Raw genomic sequence first — 21,058 nt, forward strand, 5'->3', positions numbered from 1 at the left:
TTGAACACACTTTTCTTTGTTCCGCTTTTTGCTAGAAATTCTATTTTAGTCAATCTATCGTTTGATAATGGCGATAAAGGGATGGCTCGTTTTTCACTTTTCCTGACTCAAATTTAATACTGAATGCGGCTATGGAAATGTGTTGTCACTTTACGGATGTCTTTTATAAACAGATGTTACCATTTTGTCAAAGCCAGAGAAGACCAAAAAGTTCACCAATTTTTCAGAAGAAAACATTTAAAGAGATAAATTACTTTTTACAAAAAACTTTCCATAGCCGCACTCCCTAGGCATTCCACTCATATCTAGCAGGCAAAAAAATTTCAATATCGTGATAGTTTTCCAACGATAGATTAACTAAACAACGTAGGCGTGTTACTGATAAAAGCTGCTCTAATTTCTTTCCCATTTAACCGACAGACCTGAAATTTCGTTATGCATCCTCTAGTATGACTCTCAGCCTGCCCTGTAAATTTCATTAATTTTACGCCAAGGGTTCAAAAGTTGCCCCTAGGGGGCTGTGTCCCCTTAAATATAAAACCACTTCAGTCTCCCTCTAACTTGAAAAGCATTTATTGAAATACACCTAAAGAAAATTGTTTTTTTCTTTTTTTTTAGGAAAACGAAATTGGCGAGTAATTGTGTTTTGTTCAGTTTGTGGCGCGGCTCTTAGTTCCATACGCGAATGGAGCCGCAGAAACCGTTCCCGGCTGACGCACTGCAGTTTCCAATACTCGTCAGGGTCCATTTTAAAAAGCTTCTGTCATTCCTCGTTTAGGACGCCGCCATCTTTCCGGCACATCCATCCAGCTTTTCATCCAAACAGACCTTTTTGCGCCTGTAGTGTACTGAAAGATCGGTACATGTCCCTGCGGGAGCCCAAGAGTCCGACACTTTCACGCCGAGCCTCCTCGAGCAGGACCATACTTTCGTCATGCCTTGGGTTACTAAAGCTGATTGAAGTTCCCGTTGAGCCTGTGACGGCGTTTTATCTCACATGGTATACGCAACAGCGACACGCAGCTATGATACTTCTCAGTAACATTATAGCGCCGCTCGCAACGCGAGTGACAATAAATCATGTCGACAAAAATTAAGGTCCATACCAGGGTTGGGCAGAAATACTCAAAAATGTATTTGGGAATAAAAATACTGGGCGACATGAAAAAAGGAGCAAAAATACTGATACTTCAATGTATCTGGAAAAAATCTATCGCGATACGTATCGGAGATGCATATTAAAAATATGCATAAAGTCTTTGGAAATACTAATACAGGAATACATTTCACTGGGGGCAGAAATACAAATATTTAAATACTGATACTGCAATATATTTTAAAAATATGTTTGAGACGCCAACTGAGATTAAGCTTGAAGTGGAAGTTTTTGATGACGGCCCAAGCGGCACAAGAATATTAGGCGAGTATTTACAGAATATTGTTGGCAAATACACAGAATATATGGCTCTTCCGATCCACATGATGTTTAGACAATATCGCCTGAAAAGCGAGGCAGTACTAGCACAATATCACTGGAGTACCGCCACCGTCAGGCTCAGTACCCACCGGACGCCGAGTATATCTATTGAGTACTAGCAGCGTCGGCTGAGTGCACGCCGGACGCCGCGTGTTAATCCTAGGTCAATCGAGTTGTCGGAGTACCCGCCGGATATCGCCCGTATATCCATAGAGTACTTGAAGCGTCGGCTGAGTACCCACCGGGCATCGCGTATGTAAATCAAGTATATCTATGAAGTACTTAGAGCTGGGTATCCGCCGGGGGTCGAGAATTTCAATTTTGTACTGGCAGTGTCGTCCGAGCACCCGCCAGATATCCAACTTATATCTCCAGAGTACATGGATGGTAGGGCGAGGGCAGGAAGGGAGGAAGCATACGGAACGCTACAGTGAAGAGAGGGGGAAACCTCCTTCCCTCTTTAGCGTTCCGTCTGCTTCCTTCTCCACGGCCCGTCTCACTCTCGCCCTACCTTCTCGAGTTGCAACGGACTACAGATATCGCCCATTTATGTGCTAGAAAAATATTTTTCTTTGCTCACGCCACCATTAAGCTTCGGGCTTTTTTGGCATCTTTATTATACACGCGTAGATGCATTACGCATACCACAACCATACTGAACATACACATTGAGCTCATACACATACACGGCACACACAAACATCCGCCCAACAGCACACTAACCACCAGCTCCTAGAAATAAGACCGTAACGCTCTTCTCGTGACGCCGCAACGGAAGGCCACCGGGGGCGCGCGACGAAGCGAAGGCGACGCGCGTGGATCGACCGTCGTAACGTGTGTCTTATTAGCTCAAATGAGTGCTTCACATAGCAACTGGTCTAGAAAACATTTCATTACACGGGAAAAACATTACACCGCTAAATAATCGGTACGAAATGGTACGAGGTATGCGTATAAGACGTCTATAGAAAAATGTGATTGTTTTAAGTCGAAAACATTGAGTCGCAATTATTTCTGTAGGAATGCATGTTTTATACATAAATACTTCGGCAAAATGGCGAGACAGGCAGTGATTGGACACAGCAAAACAGATCACTGTTAAAAATCAGGTAGACGTAGTCAACGCGGGCACGGCTAGACAAGTGTCAATTATGACTATGTAAGCGATGTTATCGCGTGCAGTCACTGAATTCTTGCATTATACCAAGGCCACATGGCAAATTAATATATTTTAGATCGAGTTACATTATGGGGTCGACAAATCAGCTGGCGACGCTCGTATAATCACTAAAGACGGGGAACTGATTAAATTTCATATGATTTAATGAAAATATATTAACTTTTCCGTGTGGCAGGGGTACTAAACTTACTATTTAGTCAACTAATTCACTTCCCCTATGAGCTTGAATTGTCTTAGAACAAAATATAACTTATTTTGTATACAGTAATACTGTTACCTGAATACAGTTAAGATTCTAGTATAAACGCGGTAAATGCAATAAAGTAACATTAGTATAAATATACACATAAGCACTAACAACGCACTTTCAATAATCACAAACTTGTTATTCACCCTCCAATGAAAGCTAGAATATTACCACGCGTATTTACAAATGCCCACGCTACAGCACGCGGATAACAAAATTCCATTCCATCAAAAGATTTAAATGAAAAAGATCGACTGCAGCACTTCGCTTACGTCCTGCATGACCATAAAAACCCGTAAATAAGTTGTTTCTCACCTCTCTATCGTATCCATACGTCCCGCTCTATCCGCCACGGAAACATTTGAAACACAAACTCCAAGAAGTCGCTTTGTCGAGAGAGGGGTCTATCGATAATGACCAGCGTCATCGTTTACTAGTTGCCACACATGTCACTCAAACCGTAGCAGGACTTGTTCCGCGAATCCACGTGAATGTCGTAGTATCAAGCGAACCAAAAAAAAACTACCCGGCAAGCACTTGCAGATCTGGGCGTCTCGGAGAAGCCGCGTCGAGTTCCCATGGCGTTGGAAATCATCTTTTCCTCAATATCCCTTCTGTCCGTCGATGTCTCGCTGCCTCCAGGCCGTCCCGTCCGAGGAAAAATCTGCCTCCTGGTCTCCGCACCATCCCGTACGCCCAGCCCCTGGCCCCGCTCTTCCTTCCTTTTTGTTGCCATCCGGGGTCGTACATTTCCGCCGCAGAAAAGGTGGGGAGAACTTGAGATCTCTCCAGTCCGAGGCTCTGATAGAATGTCCCTCGCCTGTTTGTTTCCGTTACGGCAACGTGGTCCTTTTCTTGCTCGTGGTGAGGGTGAGAAGGCCAGCAGATTGTCACGTCCGAAATGGCGGGGGGGGGGGGGGGGGGGGGGGGGGCTGGGGAAAAGGGGGGGAGGGGGGGCCCTTCTCCGAAGCATGTCGCGATTGCCATGAGTCACCGCCCGTTGCCTCTGGCTTCTTGAAACACGCACACACACCCCATACACCTGCGCGTGCGCACCTAACCGGATCTTGCGTTGGGCCCGAGCGCCTTGTTTCGAAATTCGAAGGATTAACCAACGACAGGTACGTCACAACTGTCTATCTCCCTCTCCCTTTTCAAGCTTGCGTTCCAAGGCGCCAGCGAGTCTGGTCACGTGAGGTTGCCCTAAAAAGATTGGGATCACTCTCCCTCTTATTATGTCTCCTCTCTCACTCGTGTCGTCCCGTCTCTCCCCTTCTGTTATCTTTTGGAAGGGAAAGAACAAACAAACAATATTCGTGCAATCGTCGTTACCGTGCTGCGAGGCGACGTCGCTTGGCACTTCACCTTAAAGTGCCAAGCGACGTCGCCTCGCAGCACGGTTCCAAGCGGCAAGGAGTCTTCAATGGGCTCAAAAACATTCAGTGAAGGATTGACCGAGGTCCCTTCCCTGGAATTCTGTGTGTCTCATGACCGATGCGAAAAGACTTCGACCTCGAATAAATTTCATGTCACCCTAAATCCCATAAAAACGTCATCATGCTCCTCTTCAATAAGGGCGCCCCTGTCAACAGTGATCACATCACGTCACGGTGGAATGATCTGGTGTTCGTGTATCTGTAGGTGTGGCCTTGAACGTGACTTCGTTGAAAATCGTGCAGGCCTTTGGAATTTTCGAGAGCAGTGGACCACCTGAATCGTCCTGGAACACATGTCTTCTGTTACGGTTGGAAAAAACGATTGGGTGGCATCGTTGTTAGGACGGTCCTTCGTGGAGACCCGCCAACGCTATGACGCATGGATGGCAGTCGTCGAGTTTTGCCTAGCCGCATTCCAACAAAGACCTTCGTGGATTGCGACCTGAGATTGCCGGCACAGGTGGTATCTCTCTGAGAAACAGCACGCTCGAGACGAGTCGCAGGTGTACGCAGTCTGTATCGGCACAGAGAGGCCACGTCTGGCCTCCTCCCTGGGTATCGGATCAGCAGAGTAGCCGGCCACGTTCACATCGACTGAGGACGCACCCTTGAGCCGTGCAATATTGCGGACACTGACGCTTTGGGATATGTGTTGCGGGCATCTAACTTCGATTCCCAAAGACACTCTTTCCGGATGAACATGACACAGCAATACTTCGCTCTCGGCGAAAGTGTTTATTCACTAACTTATTGCCTGGGGTGTTTCGGGGTCGCGGAATGGTCAACAGCCAGGCCTTGGGGAGGTCCGTCGCCATGGCAGCTGCTCCTAGTCCCAGCGGTAGCCATCCACACCGCGTCATGGGGACGTCCTCGTCCAGGGTCCCTGTCCGGTCCGTTGGTCGAGTTCGTTCTCGGCGTAGTGCCCGCACTCCCCGCGCCAGCGTTCCCCGCCGTCCAACCTCCACTCCGTCACTCGTTTACCCCCCAGGTCGGCAGCAACAGAGAGCCACCCTTTGTCTCGCTTCCCCTTTTAAGACTTTCCTGGCCTTGTCCCTCCAACCGTCCAATCGGAAACCTTGCCGCGAGCCGACCCTTCGACGTCAGCGCTGAATGAGGGAGCGCTTGCCCCGTCCCTTCCGGAGGGATTGGACATTCCGCGATAGGACGGCGGTGGGAAACGGGAAGGTCACGGAGGAACGGGGGGCCCGGAAGAGGGTCTCCACACCTCCCCTCCCTCAAGGCTCGGACTCCGGGGGGCTTGAGCTGGCGGGGGGCGAATGGTCTCCCGGGAGAGGCTCCTCCAGCAGTGAACTCGTTCAGCTGAGTGTTGCCCATGATGACGAGCACCCTCGATGATAATGTGGCGGCACCAATCCAGGCAGGTCAGCGGTGAACGTTGATTCACTGGGAAGCTCGCGACCGGCGAAGCACGGTTTACGAACTGGTCGGGTGCACCGCAGCTCGCAACACGGACGGGCACTCAGGCACACGCCGGCTCTGAAAGTTCGCTTCCGACCCTAATAATCCAGACACCGAATCGCGCGAAAACGAATACCGGCACGCTATATCAGACAGCGGAACGAAACCAAAGTCCTTCGATCGTTGGACATGCTACGAAATAAAAACAAATCATGAAGACTGTCATGCTACACGTCCCAGTGGTAGGTAAGAGGAAAACTATTCCTTAACTAAGAATTATGACCACTCACTGTATACCGAAATCGTACATACGCCCACTATACAACGTTTGCTCATTTAAAACAGAAAACAATCTACCAGAGCTTTAGAACAGCACACTTCTGACAACAATATTAATCTCTAACCCACTCTCGAAAAACGCAAAACACTCGAAAACTTACAACGATCTCCCGTAAAACAGAAACGGCCACATATCCAGTCCCATTCGCGAGGTGCGATTTGAAAAATAAAAACACGCTGCCAACAGTAGAAATTGCCCAAGAGAGGCACTCATGCACTCGGCGTTCGCGACACCCGAGCTACAAACACGCTACAACCAAGCTACGCAGCACGTCTTCGTCCGAATAGATAATAACCGTACTGAGAGGCCGTTGTTCCGCGGTACCGGCCACTTACACCAGTACAAAGTAAATAGTATCTAATAAAACTTTGGTTGGGGCCAGTTGGTTCATATCGATTAAAAGGTTAAAAGGCGCGAAAAAACAGGACGAAAAAAGACTAAAAATGACGTCGTACGTGGCGTGCGTGCGTCTTTTTTCGTCCTGTTTGTTCGCGCCTTTTAACCCTTTTATCAACAGCGTCTATATCGTGCGAACCGCAGATCTCATTGGACAGCCTATATACACTTATTTTATGGTCACAGGTTTTGTAACATTTTGTCATTAATTACAGCAACAATTCTGCTTGAATGGCGGGTTAAATTATGCAAGAACCTCTAAATGTACTAGCAGACGTATAAAATAACTTTTGACCGACATCCACATCATTTAACCACCCCAGCTTCGAGTGTCCTAATTTCTTGGCTTTAGTTTTTAAATGCTACCAAGCTGAACAGGCGGCATATATTTATTTTCTAATATATAGCTTAGTGTGAAAACCTGATGAAAATTCATACCTTTCTAAGAAAGATAAACATTCCTCACCAATTCGTGATTCACCCGTTCATTCCCAGCCTCGGTAAAAAAGAGACTCCCCTAAAACACTGGATTCCTTCAATTCTTTGACATAGTATTCAGCCAATTGAACAGCGCCTCTCAGATTTCCGCTTTTAATTTCGATCAGAGGAGGATACACGACACCTAGAACGTAACCGCTAGTGCCATCTGACCGTGCCGTACCCGCAACAAACATATCCTTGCTAACAAAAAGAAAATGAAAAAAAAAATCTGTGGTCACATGTCATGGTGTTATTCTTAGAAAATAAATCGCGCCTAGACCCCCATGTAAAGTTTCAATTCACAAGCAAAAATCAGTTAACACAGCCTACAAATTTAGAATAAAATAACCCCCGTACAATGTCAATACTTAGGTGATGTAAAATAGTAAAAGCAGACCACAGCCAATAAACCCATGATTCATGTGTCCCCCCCCCCCCCCCCCCCCCCCCCCAAATCTTCCAATAGACCCTTCCAGAAAACTGTGGCATCCCCACCCGTCTGGTGGACGCATTCTGACTTTCCGATGTCCGGCACGTGAAATTATCCGGGAATCGAAGACAAAATTGACGTCGGTTCAATATTTTGGGATATCAAAACCCAGAGAAGTCGAAGGCAAGCAAGACAGGGTACGTGATCACCTCCTTTTTTGTTCGTAATAATAAGAAAAAATTAATCGTGCCACTTAGGAGATATATAAAGCGTTCAAGTAGACACGGACGCACACCTGAACAGGCATACAATGCCCCCTCCGCGATGTGTCCTGGGATTTTCCAGAAATTCTTATCGGGTTTTCTTTAAGCTATTCATACTTTCATGTGCGCCAAGCGTATGAATGCATACTCAATTCGCGCATCATGAAAGAAAGAAGCTAGTTTGCTTGATTTCAATTAGTTCTTAGGGTGCCCCCATACCACACAATAAACTCGGAAAAACTAAAGTATCTAGGCAATCTTGTTACCAGCCCTTATATAAATAATCATTATTATCTTAACGTTTTTCGCACCTGTTCATATAAAAATCTTCTAAATACTCGTAACTTTTTCTCGCTTTTCGGTCATGTAATTTGACTTTACCATGATGGATGACACAACGTTTTGAGGCGGTCACCCACATGTAGTAACGTAGATTGAATACCTTCTGAACGGAACAAACGAGAGGCTAGAAACAACGCAAAAAGGAATTTCCTGCATTGTCCAACACCCATAACGGAATGCTGGCAGTTTGTAACTCGGCGAAACACAATCATTACATAAGTGCGCATTTCGTGCGCGCACAATGCAACTTGCGTTCTGCATCAGTATGCTATATTTTCTCCCTCTGTTAATTCCTTCGTGTAGCGGGAGGAACAATGCGCATGACCTTTACGTAGAGCCGACGTACACCAGCTGTCGAGTAAGAAAACATCTGTTTCCGTTCTGCTGAGCTTGGTTTTGCTTTCTATTTGTTTTTGAGGCCCCTTGGCTGATACAAGTTTAGAGTATAGATCAAAAGTGGTCCAAAATTGGCCACAAATCACGTCACAGAAGCCGAAGTGTCATGCTGTCTGATGTGATCCTGGTGGTAGCCGGTAGAAGTGCCAGCAAAACGCACAAGCGAACGCTCGTACTTTTGCTCGTACAACACTGGTGTGACATCGCAAGGGCCCCGGCTGGCGACAGCATGACAATTCTACGTTGTCATCAGACGCAAATCGAGGAATAACATTTTAGGACGCGATCGCGGCACCAGACGGAGATGCGTTCACGGCACCATAGTTTGGAGTCAGCACTAAGCATCCGGATGCTGATTAAAGGCCGACGACCAGGCACGATATTCTGCTGGGCAGAACATCCTCCTCACCCTGGGGTAGGAGGAAACGGGTAACGATGGACAGGATAGAAAGGAGGAGAGGAGGAAGCTGACGAAAATCGGAAACCGTGACCTGATCGGCGATCTTCAATTTAAGTGACTGACGAATCTCGAGAAGGTTAAAATTAGCACATCTACACAACTATACCGAAACTTCCGTCGCAACCTTGATGTCACAAATATAAACAAATTGACACTAGGCTTGTGTTAGCGTAGCAGCAATTTTATTTTGCTTTGTCTCTAAAGAAATATTTTGCAGTATAGTACACTACAAGCATAATAAGCGGACCGAAGGAGCATGTTTTCGTAAAGAGGATATTGCACCATATAATTCTATGAGGCCGCTCCTTCAATCACTTACAACTTAAGAAATTAAGGGCGTGGTGACTCAAGAGCACCTCGTTATCGCTTTTCAACTAATGAGATTGCGAGATTTACCAATGAGAGCACTAAACAACCAATTAGAAATCAAAAATCAAAGTTATAATATGAAGCCACACCCTGCGCTTCTTATTGCTCAGCGATTGTGAAAGCACCTCTGAATAAAATCACTGCAGTAAAATTGCTCAACCCCATTTAAACCCTACGTTTTCTTAGGCTGTGTTGCAAGGCGTAATTGAAATTCTTTTCGCCCGCAATATCACGCACGGTAACTGCATGATCGCCGTTGACCTTGTCCAGAACCTTGGAGAATTCTCCTACAAAATTCAAAAGTTCGATTTCACGTAACTTTGTGAAGGCATACAGATGCTTCTAGATAAATATGATCATATATTGCCGGCAAGAGCTGTAGCAAGGCTAAAAATAATCAGTGAAGCGGAATACATTTTACCGTGTAACAACACACATACAGCTGAGAAATGGAGAGAAGGAACTCGAAAAATGTCTGTCAGAAACCGTTTCAAACAGAAATAGCATCAGCGCCCTTTACAACCACAATATACAACATTTAGAATATAAAAACGAATATAAATAGTGGCGTACTCGGAAAGTGGCATTCATGTCGCAGGTGGCACCTTTGAAACGTGAGAGCCATCTAGTAGCAGTGCGAATAGCTCCGATTTCTTCGCTAAATGACAGTGGTAGGAAAACAAGGTCGTCTAACTTGAACCACCCCCGACTTGGTGACTCAAAGGCGACTAGGGTATTCCTCCGAAGACGTTCGCTTTTTCTAGTGACGAGAAGCTGCGTATTGCCGCCATAGATGGTCGAGTTTGGCTCGCCACGTGGTGGTTAGACTACCTTTTGAAAAGAGCCTATTGAAACGTGTAAAAAGAATACACCAGCGGTTTGCTTATCGCGGTGGATACTAAACATGGCTTGAACTGACGACACATGAGCTGGAGTTGCTGTGGCCTTTGCTTGTTGCGCACGTACCACCTGCGGCAAGACATGAGCACTGGTATGTACTATGACGTAGCAAGAAAAGCCACATGTAAACGCCGTGGTTAACGAGGCATATTTATGTCACGTGACCAGCCCCTGGGAGGCACGGAAGTACAAAAGCGGTTTCCGCGGAACACCTTCCGGGAATTTCTTCTTGTTTCGATTCATGAAGTGCGATTATTGTCACAGAAAAAAGCGAAAAACTTTCAACTGGAATTAACCGCATATTCGTTTACTTTAGGAGCGGCATTTAAGTTGCCGGTAGGAAAGGTCAAACCAGCATTCGAGGACTACGTCGGCTAGAGGGTGTTTCCACGCCAGATCGTGCAATGATGGTCCGGGTCACAGTCTTTATATTTATGTAAAACATATATGTTTCAGCCATAGGAGCATTCAGCCATATGCGAACGTCGTAGCTATTTTTCTACAGGAGATAGAATATTTCGGAGCTCTAAGCGTTGAAATTGCGAAGGTTTCGCTTAGACTTCTGCCTATCTCTAATACTCTACTCAAGACACTGTATTTCAATTACTTTTGTTAGGAATTCGGTATCTTGCAAATATGCTTAAAAGTATTTACTACTTTTTCTTAATTACAATTTTGACCATCATGTGCTCATTATCTCAAATACATTTTTCAATCTTTGAGAGAAGCTTGTCAACGGAATGGTTTACCGGAATAGACCCCTTTCGAAAATCGCCGCTTCAGAAAGTCCATGTGTGAAAATAGGTGCACGCGTGCTCAAGCGAGCGCAGGTACTCCATCTAACAAGGAAGCAAGCTGCGGCTGGATCTATTGAGATGCAGAGACTTAGATTGGGCTCCTCTAAACTTTCTTTTGTTCATATTTGGCTTATTTTTTGTGGGTGCGAGACAGTTTTTTTCGAAAGCGAATAAGATGTCACTCTGCTGATTTTTTGTGTGTTTTCTGGTATTGCACGCAGCTTAAACTATACGAATTCGCAAAACCACAGGCACTTACCACAACGCGCAATGCCGTGGAGTAGGAAGCGTCATCTGCTCTTGGATAGAAAATGAGACGTCATGAGTGCCCCCCTCGTTGTGGCCAGTATAACGACAGTAGGTGATTCCGAGGTACACGGTAAATTCCAAAATTTAAGTTCTAAAAAAATTATTTTGATGAAAGGGGCTGTGCAACGACATTGGGTAGGAATATTTATTACTTTACACAAGCTGGCTGGCACTGGTGGGAACCAAGAATACTCGAACAGTGTGACCCACTTATGTGGGTCCACATGTAAGAACTTATAAAACTTTACCAAAATTTATAAAATTGAGAAAGTTCAACTTTAAAAATGATTCTAAAATACTAGCTTTTTAATTTTTTTAATTTGCTGAGTCACGTCTCACAAGCCCCTGCCGACTTTGACCAGACTCGATGATCATCTTCGAGATCGATGCATTTGTGAATAAGTTAGGTTATAATATTATTAATATTATTATTATTATTAATAATAATAATAGTATTACTATTATTATTAAGCGTCATAAAATCTATTTTTCAAGCGTCACAGAAGAATTCTCGTGCAGCAGTGGGAGAAGAGAATGCACAGCGAGCAGTCAAACTTGCGATCACCGACAGGTAGAAAAAATGTCAGTTTCCGCCTTGGCAGCTGCAATAAACAATAACTTTAAAGCAAAACGAATTCTCCAAGCTTCCTGTATGCGCTGTCTTTCGTTGCTAAAATTGCTCTCAAAAATGTCTTTTTTTTTTTTTTTTTTGCGGCGCAGTTTTTGGCCGTTTGTTTCCGGGTTGAGCTGCGTCGCAATCGCCGTCAACGTCGGCGTAACCACGCGTTGCATTATGGGACGTTCCCTATAATGACGTCACGTGTGACGTCACGAGGGTGAAGTTTTCTAGCTAAATTTCACCGGAAGAATTTTCCGCTAAACCTAACGCGGAAATTTTCCCGCTAAATTTAACACCGAATTTTTTCCGCTGAATTCATCAGAAAAGTTTTCCGCTACATTTGGCGAAAAACTTTTCCACCGAATTTACCGGAAAAATTTTAGCATTGTGACGTGACGTCACACGTGATGCCTGAACCCGGAAAAATGTTTCCGCTAAATTAAGCCGTAAGGTTTCCTGCCAAATTTAGCGGTAAAATATTACACTCGTGACGTCACAAATGACGCCACATGTGACGTCAAGTAAATGAATATGATGTCACGTGAAATTTAACGGAAAACGTTTTTCGCTAAATTTAGCGGGAAAATTGACGTCATGTGACCTCAACTTCAATTCAGTTTCCTCGCTAAATCTAGCAGGGAAATTTTCGCTAAATTTATCGGGAAATTTATCTAAAATTTCACGCTAAATGGGAGGAAGGGTACGGAGGGGGTGGAGGGGTATGCCCTACCCTCCGTACCCTCTTATGCCCCTCCTCAAGATCTGCGCTGTAATTCGGCATTAGAGAGAATTGTAAACGCCTTTAATTTTTTTTGTATAAATTAAAACTTTTACCTTAATTTTCTGCCTGCATTGAGATAAAAAAAATTCTACTAAAATTGTCTTATGACAATAAGACTACACTGTAAAAACTTTTCACCCCATTTTACGGGCAAAAGTTGCCGGTTCAATATTGCCGGTCTAGAAACGGGTCTGTCTGTAAAACCAAGGCATATAATTCCGTAAAATGGCCGTAATCTAGAAACGGGACTGTCTGTAAAACCAAGGCATATAATTCCGTAAAATGAAGAAACGTGCGTAGTTCACTTTACAGACAGTTATCCGTTTTCCATTTTACAGGTAAAAGTTGCAGGTTCAATATTGCGGGTAGGGTTTGCCGTAATCTAGAAACTGGACCGTCCGTGAAAACAAGGCATATAATTTCGTAGAACGACGGAACGTCTGTAGCCCACATTACAAACAGCTATCCGTGGGAATTCTGAAAGCTGTCCGCACTAAATACCGAAGGACTATACCTTTCCGCCATATAAGGCCTAAGCCTCGAGGCATTCGTACCACCTGCAGCTGCGATACATCAGGCGACTCACCTGGCAGAGCTCTAGATCTGCCGGGGGTGTCACCTGACGTATCAGAGGTGCAGGACTGGTGCGGATGACTCGTAGCTTTGGCCTTATATAATTCGGAAAGGTATACTCCTTCGTTATTTAGTGCGGACAGCTTTCACATTTCCTACGGATAGCTGTCCATAATGTGGGCTACAGACATTTCGCCATTCTACAAAATTATATGCCTTGTTTTTACGGAGAGTCCAGTTCAAAAAGACGTAAAGGTCAAGTGTTTCATTATTTAGTGCAAAAAGCTTCCATATTCAAACAAGCTTAAGTCACATGAAGCTTTTGGGGTAGATTGATATGGAGAGTTCATAGCTCTGTCCTCAGCCAAAAAGTCTACGTTTTGCATAATCTTTCATCCTCAGCCATAAAGTCTACGTTTTGCAAAAGAGAAAGAGCACACAACCTGTACTTCTCAATGCCAGGATTTTGTTTGTGTGAGCTCAGCTGTTCTTATAGATGACAGCTCAACAAACGAACCAATTAAGAAGTTTCGCCACAATACCTTTATTGGGAGAAGGCATGCCTTGCTTTAACTTTGGAGAAAATTGACATTATAGTTGTCCTTGTGCTGGCCATTTAGATGCCCCTCCATGCTTGTGCTTGAAGTTGTCATTCAATTGAAGACCTCCTCGGTATATTCATGGTGCATGTAAGGGCAGCTTGAAATAAAGAGCAGAAGAGGATTTGCATTCAAACACAATTGCAACAAATTGTATATGACATGCATGGTTAAAGTAAGTGAGCAACGTGCTTACCAACTTGCCTAGCTCCTACTAAACATGACATATAAAATAAACCCCACATAAATTGAACCAAAGGAAAAATTTGCATTGATTTGAATACCGAACATATCAAGTGCTTGAGAAATAAAACTATCCAATTGAAATTGCACAACTATTCAGTGATATTAAGCACATTGGATTGAGCCAGATCTCCCATAGTATATACAGTAGGCTAGCGATAATTCAAACTCGGTTAGTACTTCTGGTTAAGTCAAACAAATTTCAAAACTTTGGTTGACCCGCTACGTTTTCAATGTATTCATAAGCCGCTTAACTCGAACGATGTTTTCCTGTTATTCATACTTTTTGTTCTCGCAGCACCATTGAGCGCACTTCTTTCGGAGCACCGGTGCACTGCGGAGGAGCAACACCCGTGGAGCTTGCTTCCGCTGGTGTTGCTTTTCCGCAGTGCACCGGTGCGGTGCTTCGTAAGAAGTTTGTTTAACGGGGTTAAAGCAGAGCAGAACTGTGTATAAACTGTTTTACTAAAAGAGTGCGAGGGATAAAAGGGGAAAGGGCTACCGGCGCTTTCCCCCTTGCTGGAGCGTTAAAGACAGTGAAAGCCCCAGATGAGAGGCTTTGCCAGTGTTCGGTGTAAGCATTGCCCGAAATTCGTTCGTGTTTTGTTCTCTGCTTTAAACTCCCAAACTTAATTAGAGCCACGGGCTTGGATGGCAACAGCCCCCGGTCATCAAGACACCATTGCTCAGTTCTACGGTGCACGAATAACGACAGAAAGCGTCGAATACTGTCCGATAGCCTGTGTAGCTTGCACGAAATCCGGCAAGGCGAGTGCGACTGCAGTGTCTTTAAGCTCCATCGCTTTCCACATGACCCCAATTTCCGGCAGTAGTGGCTTGCGTCCCTAAATCAAAAAAGACTTTTCCCCAACGCCATCCTTTCGACTGTGCTCGGAACATTTTGTGAATGGAGTGGGCATCACATTTAACGCTGTACCGCCGATGAACACGGGGTGCGCTCGCAAGGTGTGTGCAAGTTTTCTCTTGATATTTGCTTTCACCTTGTAACGTTTTGGAACTGAATTTATCTTAATATAGATATTTCGAAGTGGTGACATTGACTCAATTTTATTATCTACAGCACTTAGTTGAAGGCTGATTTTCGTCGCCAGGTGTGGCTGGCGATTGTCAAAAAGTTAGTTCTATTGCTATGCCTGAATCCCAATCTCCTGCGCAATACCGGAGAGCCATGAGCCCATGCTCACCGTCACAATGCGACTAGATTCTTCTTATTTTCAAAATTGGTACATAATGTAGCTGGAAAGAAACCTTCAATTTCTGTTGCTTAAAGTTGAAACATGCTCATGCATCACCGTTTATAAACATAGAAACATGCTCATGCATCGGTGTTTATAAACGTTTTATTTGAGGATCCCGTGCCAACGAGTGTGTCTTTTGTCGAGAACTGAAAACAGCAAAGTCGAGATGGGCCTTTTGCCGGAGCGAGTCGGTCAATGATTCAACGATTTGAAGTTGATGCATGAGCATATTTCAACTTTCAGCAACAGAAATTGAAGGCTTCTTCCCGGCTACATTATGTACTCATTTTTAAAATGAGTATCTAGTTGAATTGTGACGGTCAACATAGGTTCATGGCTCTCTGGTATTGCTCAGGTGATCGTGATTCAGAAAGACCAATAGAACAAGCTTTTCGACAATTTTCAGCCACACCCGTCGGCAGAAATGAGCCTTCAACTCAGCGTTGTTGATAAAATTGAGTCATTGTCAACCCTTTGAAATATCAATATTAAGATAAATTCAGTTAGCAAATGTTACAACCTGAAACAGCAATTATCTCCAGAAAACTTGCACGCACCTTGCGAGCGTACCCCATGTTCATCGACGGTACAGCGTTAAGTTCGGTGTGCGCTCCATTCACAAAATGTTACGAGCACGGTCAAAAGGATAGCGTTGGAGAAAAGTCTTTTCAGTTTACAGAAGCAAACCACTGTCACCGGAGATTGGGGTCATGTAGAAACAGCCGCACTCACCTTGCTGGATTCCGTGCAAGATACATAGGTCCTCAGACAGTATTCAACGCTTTCTGTCGTTATTCGTGTACTCTAAAACCGAGCAATGGTGTCCCGATGACCGAGGGACTGTCGCCATCGATGCCCGTTGCTTTAATTAAGTTTGGGAGTTTAGAACAAAGAAGAAAGTGCAAACAAAGTTAGGGCAATGCCGATGCCTAAAACCGAGACGCAAATAGAGGGCTTGACAAGATCTCTTGGCCAACCAGAAGCCGAAAAGAATCTCCTAGCCGTGGTTTGGGATTGGAGGGCAATGTTAAAAAGCACCTCATGTTTAAGAGGAAAAAAAAAGCCGCTCACCTGATGTGCATTTCTGGAAACAGGCTTTGACTAGCAATAAATTGTTGCCTCAGGAATGAAGTGCTGCTTCAGTAATGATTCCTGCACAAACAATTCAAGTGTAAGAACACAAGCCCCAAAATTTTCTTGCCATCCTCTTCAGTCTACTTTTTTGTGCATCTAATTAATTTCATCCCTTGGCAAATCCTAAAGATTTCGAAGTGCTTATCCTACGTCTTTCTCTTAGAGCCTAGTTCATGTTGCAGAAACTTGGCTGAGTGGATAAGCTGGAGCGTTCATTGTTCATCGAGACACTTTTTCTTTCACCCCATCCTGTTCTTGAAAGCAGAAAATCCTCTCCCTTGACCACGGTCATTAAGGACTTTTTACAGATCATCCACAGGAGTTTGGCATTGCCAAAGCAAACTCATGTCTTTACTTTGAGCATGGAATAAATGTATGTCTGATCTAAGGAAAGTTCCTGTTATACCAGGGCTCGTACTATTCCGTTGTCAAAGAAGCAGGCATTGTTTATAAAACTTCGCTTCATTACATTGTTTCAGAGAACAATTGTTCTTTTTTAATAGGGATTAATTAATCAAATTAGGACAATTGTCAAATAATGGCAGATTCACGCGATGGATTGAATGGGAATTTTCATCCGTGGACCGTTTGTCACATTACCATCATGTCGGCTATTCCTCCGATTTGCACCTCATCCGCAGACACCCAGACTTAAGGACAAAGTACCCTTCCATGCCCAGATTTTTAGCGGGTGAGTAAAGGCCCGTTCACACTCTTGCGACCGAGTTAGACCGAGAGAGACCAGACCGGTTTTTAAGCCTCTTGCGACTTCTTAGGACCAACTCCGCTGCATCGCATCCGATCCTAAGAAGTCGCTAAAGGCTTAAAAACCGGTCTGGTCTCTCTCGTCGAAGTCAGTCGCGAGAGTGTGAACGGGCCTTAACAGTAAAAGCGTTTACGGTAGAGCACCAACAGCAAGGCAATATTTTTGGTTTTCGAATGAGCCAAACAAAGATAGTGCACTGTACTTTGTCCATTCGCTGTTTCATTTTGTCGAACCATTCCTATTTTCCACTCGTGAAAGAAGCTGCAAGAACTTTACCCAGCCGAAAAGCCGCAGGTTCTGGTACTCCTCCGGCTTGGTGTCAAGAAGCCTCAGTGAAAACTTGCCTAGCAAGCTGCAAGCTTCCCTGCATGTCCACCCAGTTTTCAGCCCAGCCAAAACCTTTCTTACGGCTGTAGTGTGCTGAAGAGTGGTGCATAAGCAAGCAGTGCGTGAAGGCATTTCCAAATGCCCCTCCGCAACACCAGGACTTCATCACTTAGACGCTGAAGCCTCCTGGAGCAGGACGATACTTGTGTCATATGGTTAGTAAAACTAGTAGCGCTTCACGCTAAGTCTGTCATGATGCTTTGTCTTGTTCGGTATGTAACAGCAGCACACGATTCTTTTTCATAATAGCACAGTGATCGTAGTCGCAAACATCACTTCTGACCTTGGAAAAACTGTGCCACAGTGCGATGTTGGCATTTTGCGGAAATGCAGGGCCAGGAATAGGTTCAGTTTGTCCTCGCTGTCATCTGCTCGTCTCCTCCGTATGGATGTGCTTGGAGGACTGATGCTCCGTGGGAGTCTTGTCACTTGATCAATTTATCTGCGGATAAGTTCATGTGAATCGGCAATAAGTGGACAGCGGAGTCTGCGGTGACTTAAAGGGGTTATAACACGAAAATTAAACAGATCTATTATTCTTGAAATGGATTGCTCATAGACTACTTAGTATATACACCAAGTTACGCAATTTTAGAGCTCTGGTAATTGCACTATTCAATTTACGAATTTTTATCATTTTCATCTGGCGACCAGGCAACACTGCCCAAGTTAGTCACATCATGGAGTCCATAAAGCATGTGACCATGAACGCTCTCTCATTCTAGGGGCCCCCATGATCGCCCAAGCTCTCCTCGCCGCGGTACGATCAAAACCGCTCGCGCAACTCGGTAACCCAAATGCTTTTCTCGCTCTCGCCGCCGGCCCGTTGACCTTCCACCCTGCATGCGCCTGCGAGATATTCCCGGGCGACAGTGACCACAACGAGTTCGTCCGTAACTCGCCGTCACTGGAGTTTGTCGCCAGTGGGTCGCAGTCAAAATGAACAGCTTTCAACATCTCTTGATAGCAATCATACTCATCGCTGCTGCAATCAATGTCGAACACTCTGACAAGGCGAGCGATGTCGTAGACGTAATCATCACAAACCGCATGCTCGAAACGTGGAAGGTAAACGAGAAAACTGAAACTCGAGACGCCAAAATAGCCAAATCTGTCAGTGCGTGCAAGGAGACATCGCGCTGGAGGCTGGCTACAAAGCCAGCCTCCAGTTCTGCTTGGATCCGCCCCTCCGAGGGATTCACATTTAAGTGGATGTATCCACGAAACTATCGCGCCATTTCTCAAATCTAGCAGGGTTACAGGAACATACAATTGTATTTTTGGCATGTCATTTCAAGGCAAACATTTTCGTTGACGTTGCCTGCACGTCATAAAAGTGTGTCTCGTATCCAACTAGACATTGTCGAAGGAATGAGGAAACTGCATAATAATGTCGCACACTGTTTACCTTAACCGTTTCTTTTTTCTTCAGTTTTTTATCCTAAGTTGTTTTTTCTATATTTATTGCACGTACAGCCCAAGCGCCCATGTTTCCACAATCAGTCGCCATCCTAAAAAATGTGTACAATAAAAAAAATACATGCTGCCATCTCTGAGCAGCACCGCAAACTACGCTCGGAACAAGCCTGGGATGTCCAAAAAGAGCCAAGGGGCGAGGTAGAGTGCGCGGATGAGTTACACCCATTCTAAACGGTTTAGGAACAACCCTATGTGGGCGAGCGAGGCTTGTCGAAAATGGGTTAAGGTGCACCAACACCTTTCATGTCGTTGAATCTCATGTAGTAGTATATGATCCTAAATTACCAGACTAGGTTACAGAAAGTAAAGAGTAAGAGGAGGACGGGACGTCATACCTTTTCATGTTCTCATTTTTTCGCCAGTCCTGAATTAAAAGGTTTTCATTGTAAAAGTGACGGTTGTATTTTATCTACCCTTTTGTTTTTTGCAATCTCCTGCCTACAACTCAACCAGCAAAGTAATGCCCCCCCCCCCCCCCCCCAACACACATCCAACCCACAATAGATATTTTTGGATACAAGATGCCATGAATCTGCTGTGGCTGTGAACCAAGCTGAAAGCAAATTTGCGGTCTGAGGGAATAAAGAGTTACAAAACTGACAAACATGGCAGTAGCATACTTTTCACTTTTGCACATGTACAAGAACCGCTAATTTCTATTAGAAAAGCGGAAACGTCCAAGGCTATGAGGTTACTCACCGACAGCAACTACCAGGAAGAGAAAGGGGGGGGGGGGGTCATGATTGTGAGGGCAGCTGGTCTGTAATGCTTGTGCTTTCCTGAAAGTTGCAAGTAAGACTTTTAAAGAAAAATGACCCAAACTATTGCAACAAAATATTCTTTCATTTCATTTCTCATACCAAAAAGGTTGGCATGAGGAACTTTGCCCAACTGACACGACGCAGAATCTGGTACTCATCTGCGTCGAAAAGCTTCTGTAAAGACGCGTCTACCACGCCGCAATCACTTTGAATCTACAATCAATCTTTCACCCAGCAAGACCTTTCTTGTGGCTGTGGTGTACTGAAGGCGCAAGTGCAGAGTGAGTGGAGGCATCTCCAAATGCCACTTAGCGGGCCCAGGACTTCACCTCCTCCACGCCAAAGTCTCCTCGAGCAGGACCATGCTTGTGTCTCTGCCATGGTTTGGTTTAGTAAGGCTAGTGGCACTTCGCACTAAGCCCATCATGGTGTTACGTCTCACTCCGCACGTAACAGTGGCGCACAGTTCTTGTTCAAAGCAGCAAATGTCGATTTCGATCTTGGACAACAGTGACACAGTGTGGTCGCAAACACGTTCGGCTCGTCCTGGCTGTCATTTGCGTGTCTGCTCCCTCGTGTGGATGCGCTTGGGAGACGGACGAAACGCAGACATGATCAATCCGTCTGTGGATCAGTTCGTCGTGTGAATCAGCCATCAATGAAGAGTGCTGTTCATTTTGAACTTGATATAAATAGCCCTTTTGCAAAATCCCCCAAGCACGAAGATTTGTGCGAGAGACTGTCCCTTGCCTAGCCGCGCTGCCTTGCCTTGTCGCTTGCCTCCTCTTAATCCTCTGTTTTTCGATTCCATTACCTGTCTTTATCTATTCCGATGTATATTTTATTGCTTCTAAGCATAGGCATAGACTTCGGGGGGCATCGAGGCTCGTGCCCCCCCTGGTGAGATCCGCGGGGGGAGAGGGAGGCAGGGCAGGGCCCCATCCTCGGGCCCTGCCCTGCCCCCCTAAGATACAGCGGTGTGCTGTGTCTTAGTTAAGTAAGCGGCAGTCCAAGGCATACGCTATAGTGCGAGTAAATGGAGCGAGCGTGGGTGACCAAATCACAGCGCGCTCGGCTCTCGCATAACGATAGTTGATTCAGAGCTGTGCCTATCCTTATGACATGTGCGCGGGTGTTCATAAACGGCTCCTCTCGACTGTACGCGGGTCTAATTGAACCAAAACAAACAGCTAACAGCGCGATAGGAATCTGTAGC

This window comes from Ixodes scapularis, unplaced genomic scaffold (assembly GCF_016920785.2).
Source record: "Ixodes scapularis isolate PalLabHiFi unplaced genomic scaffold, ASM1692078v2 PGA_scaffold6__148_contigs__length_123643588, whole genome shotgun sequence".
Lineage (NCBI taxonomy): Eukaryota > Metazoa > Arthropoda > Arachnida > Ixodida > Ixodidae > Ixodes > Ixodes scapularis.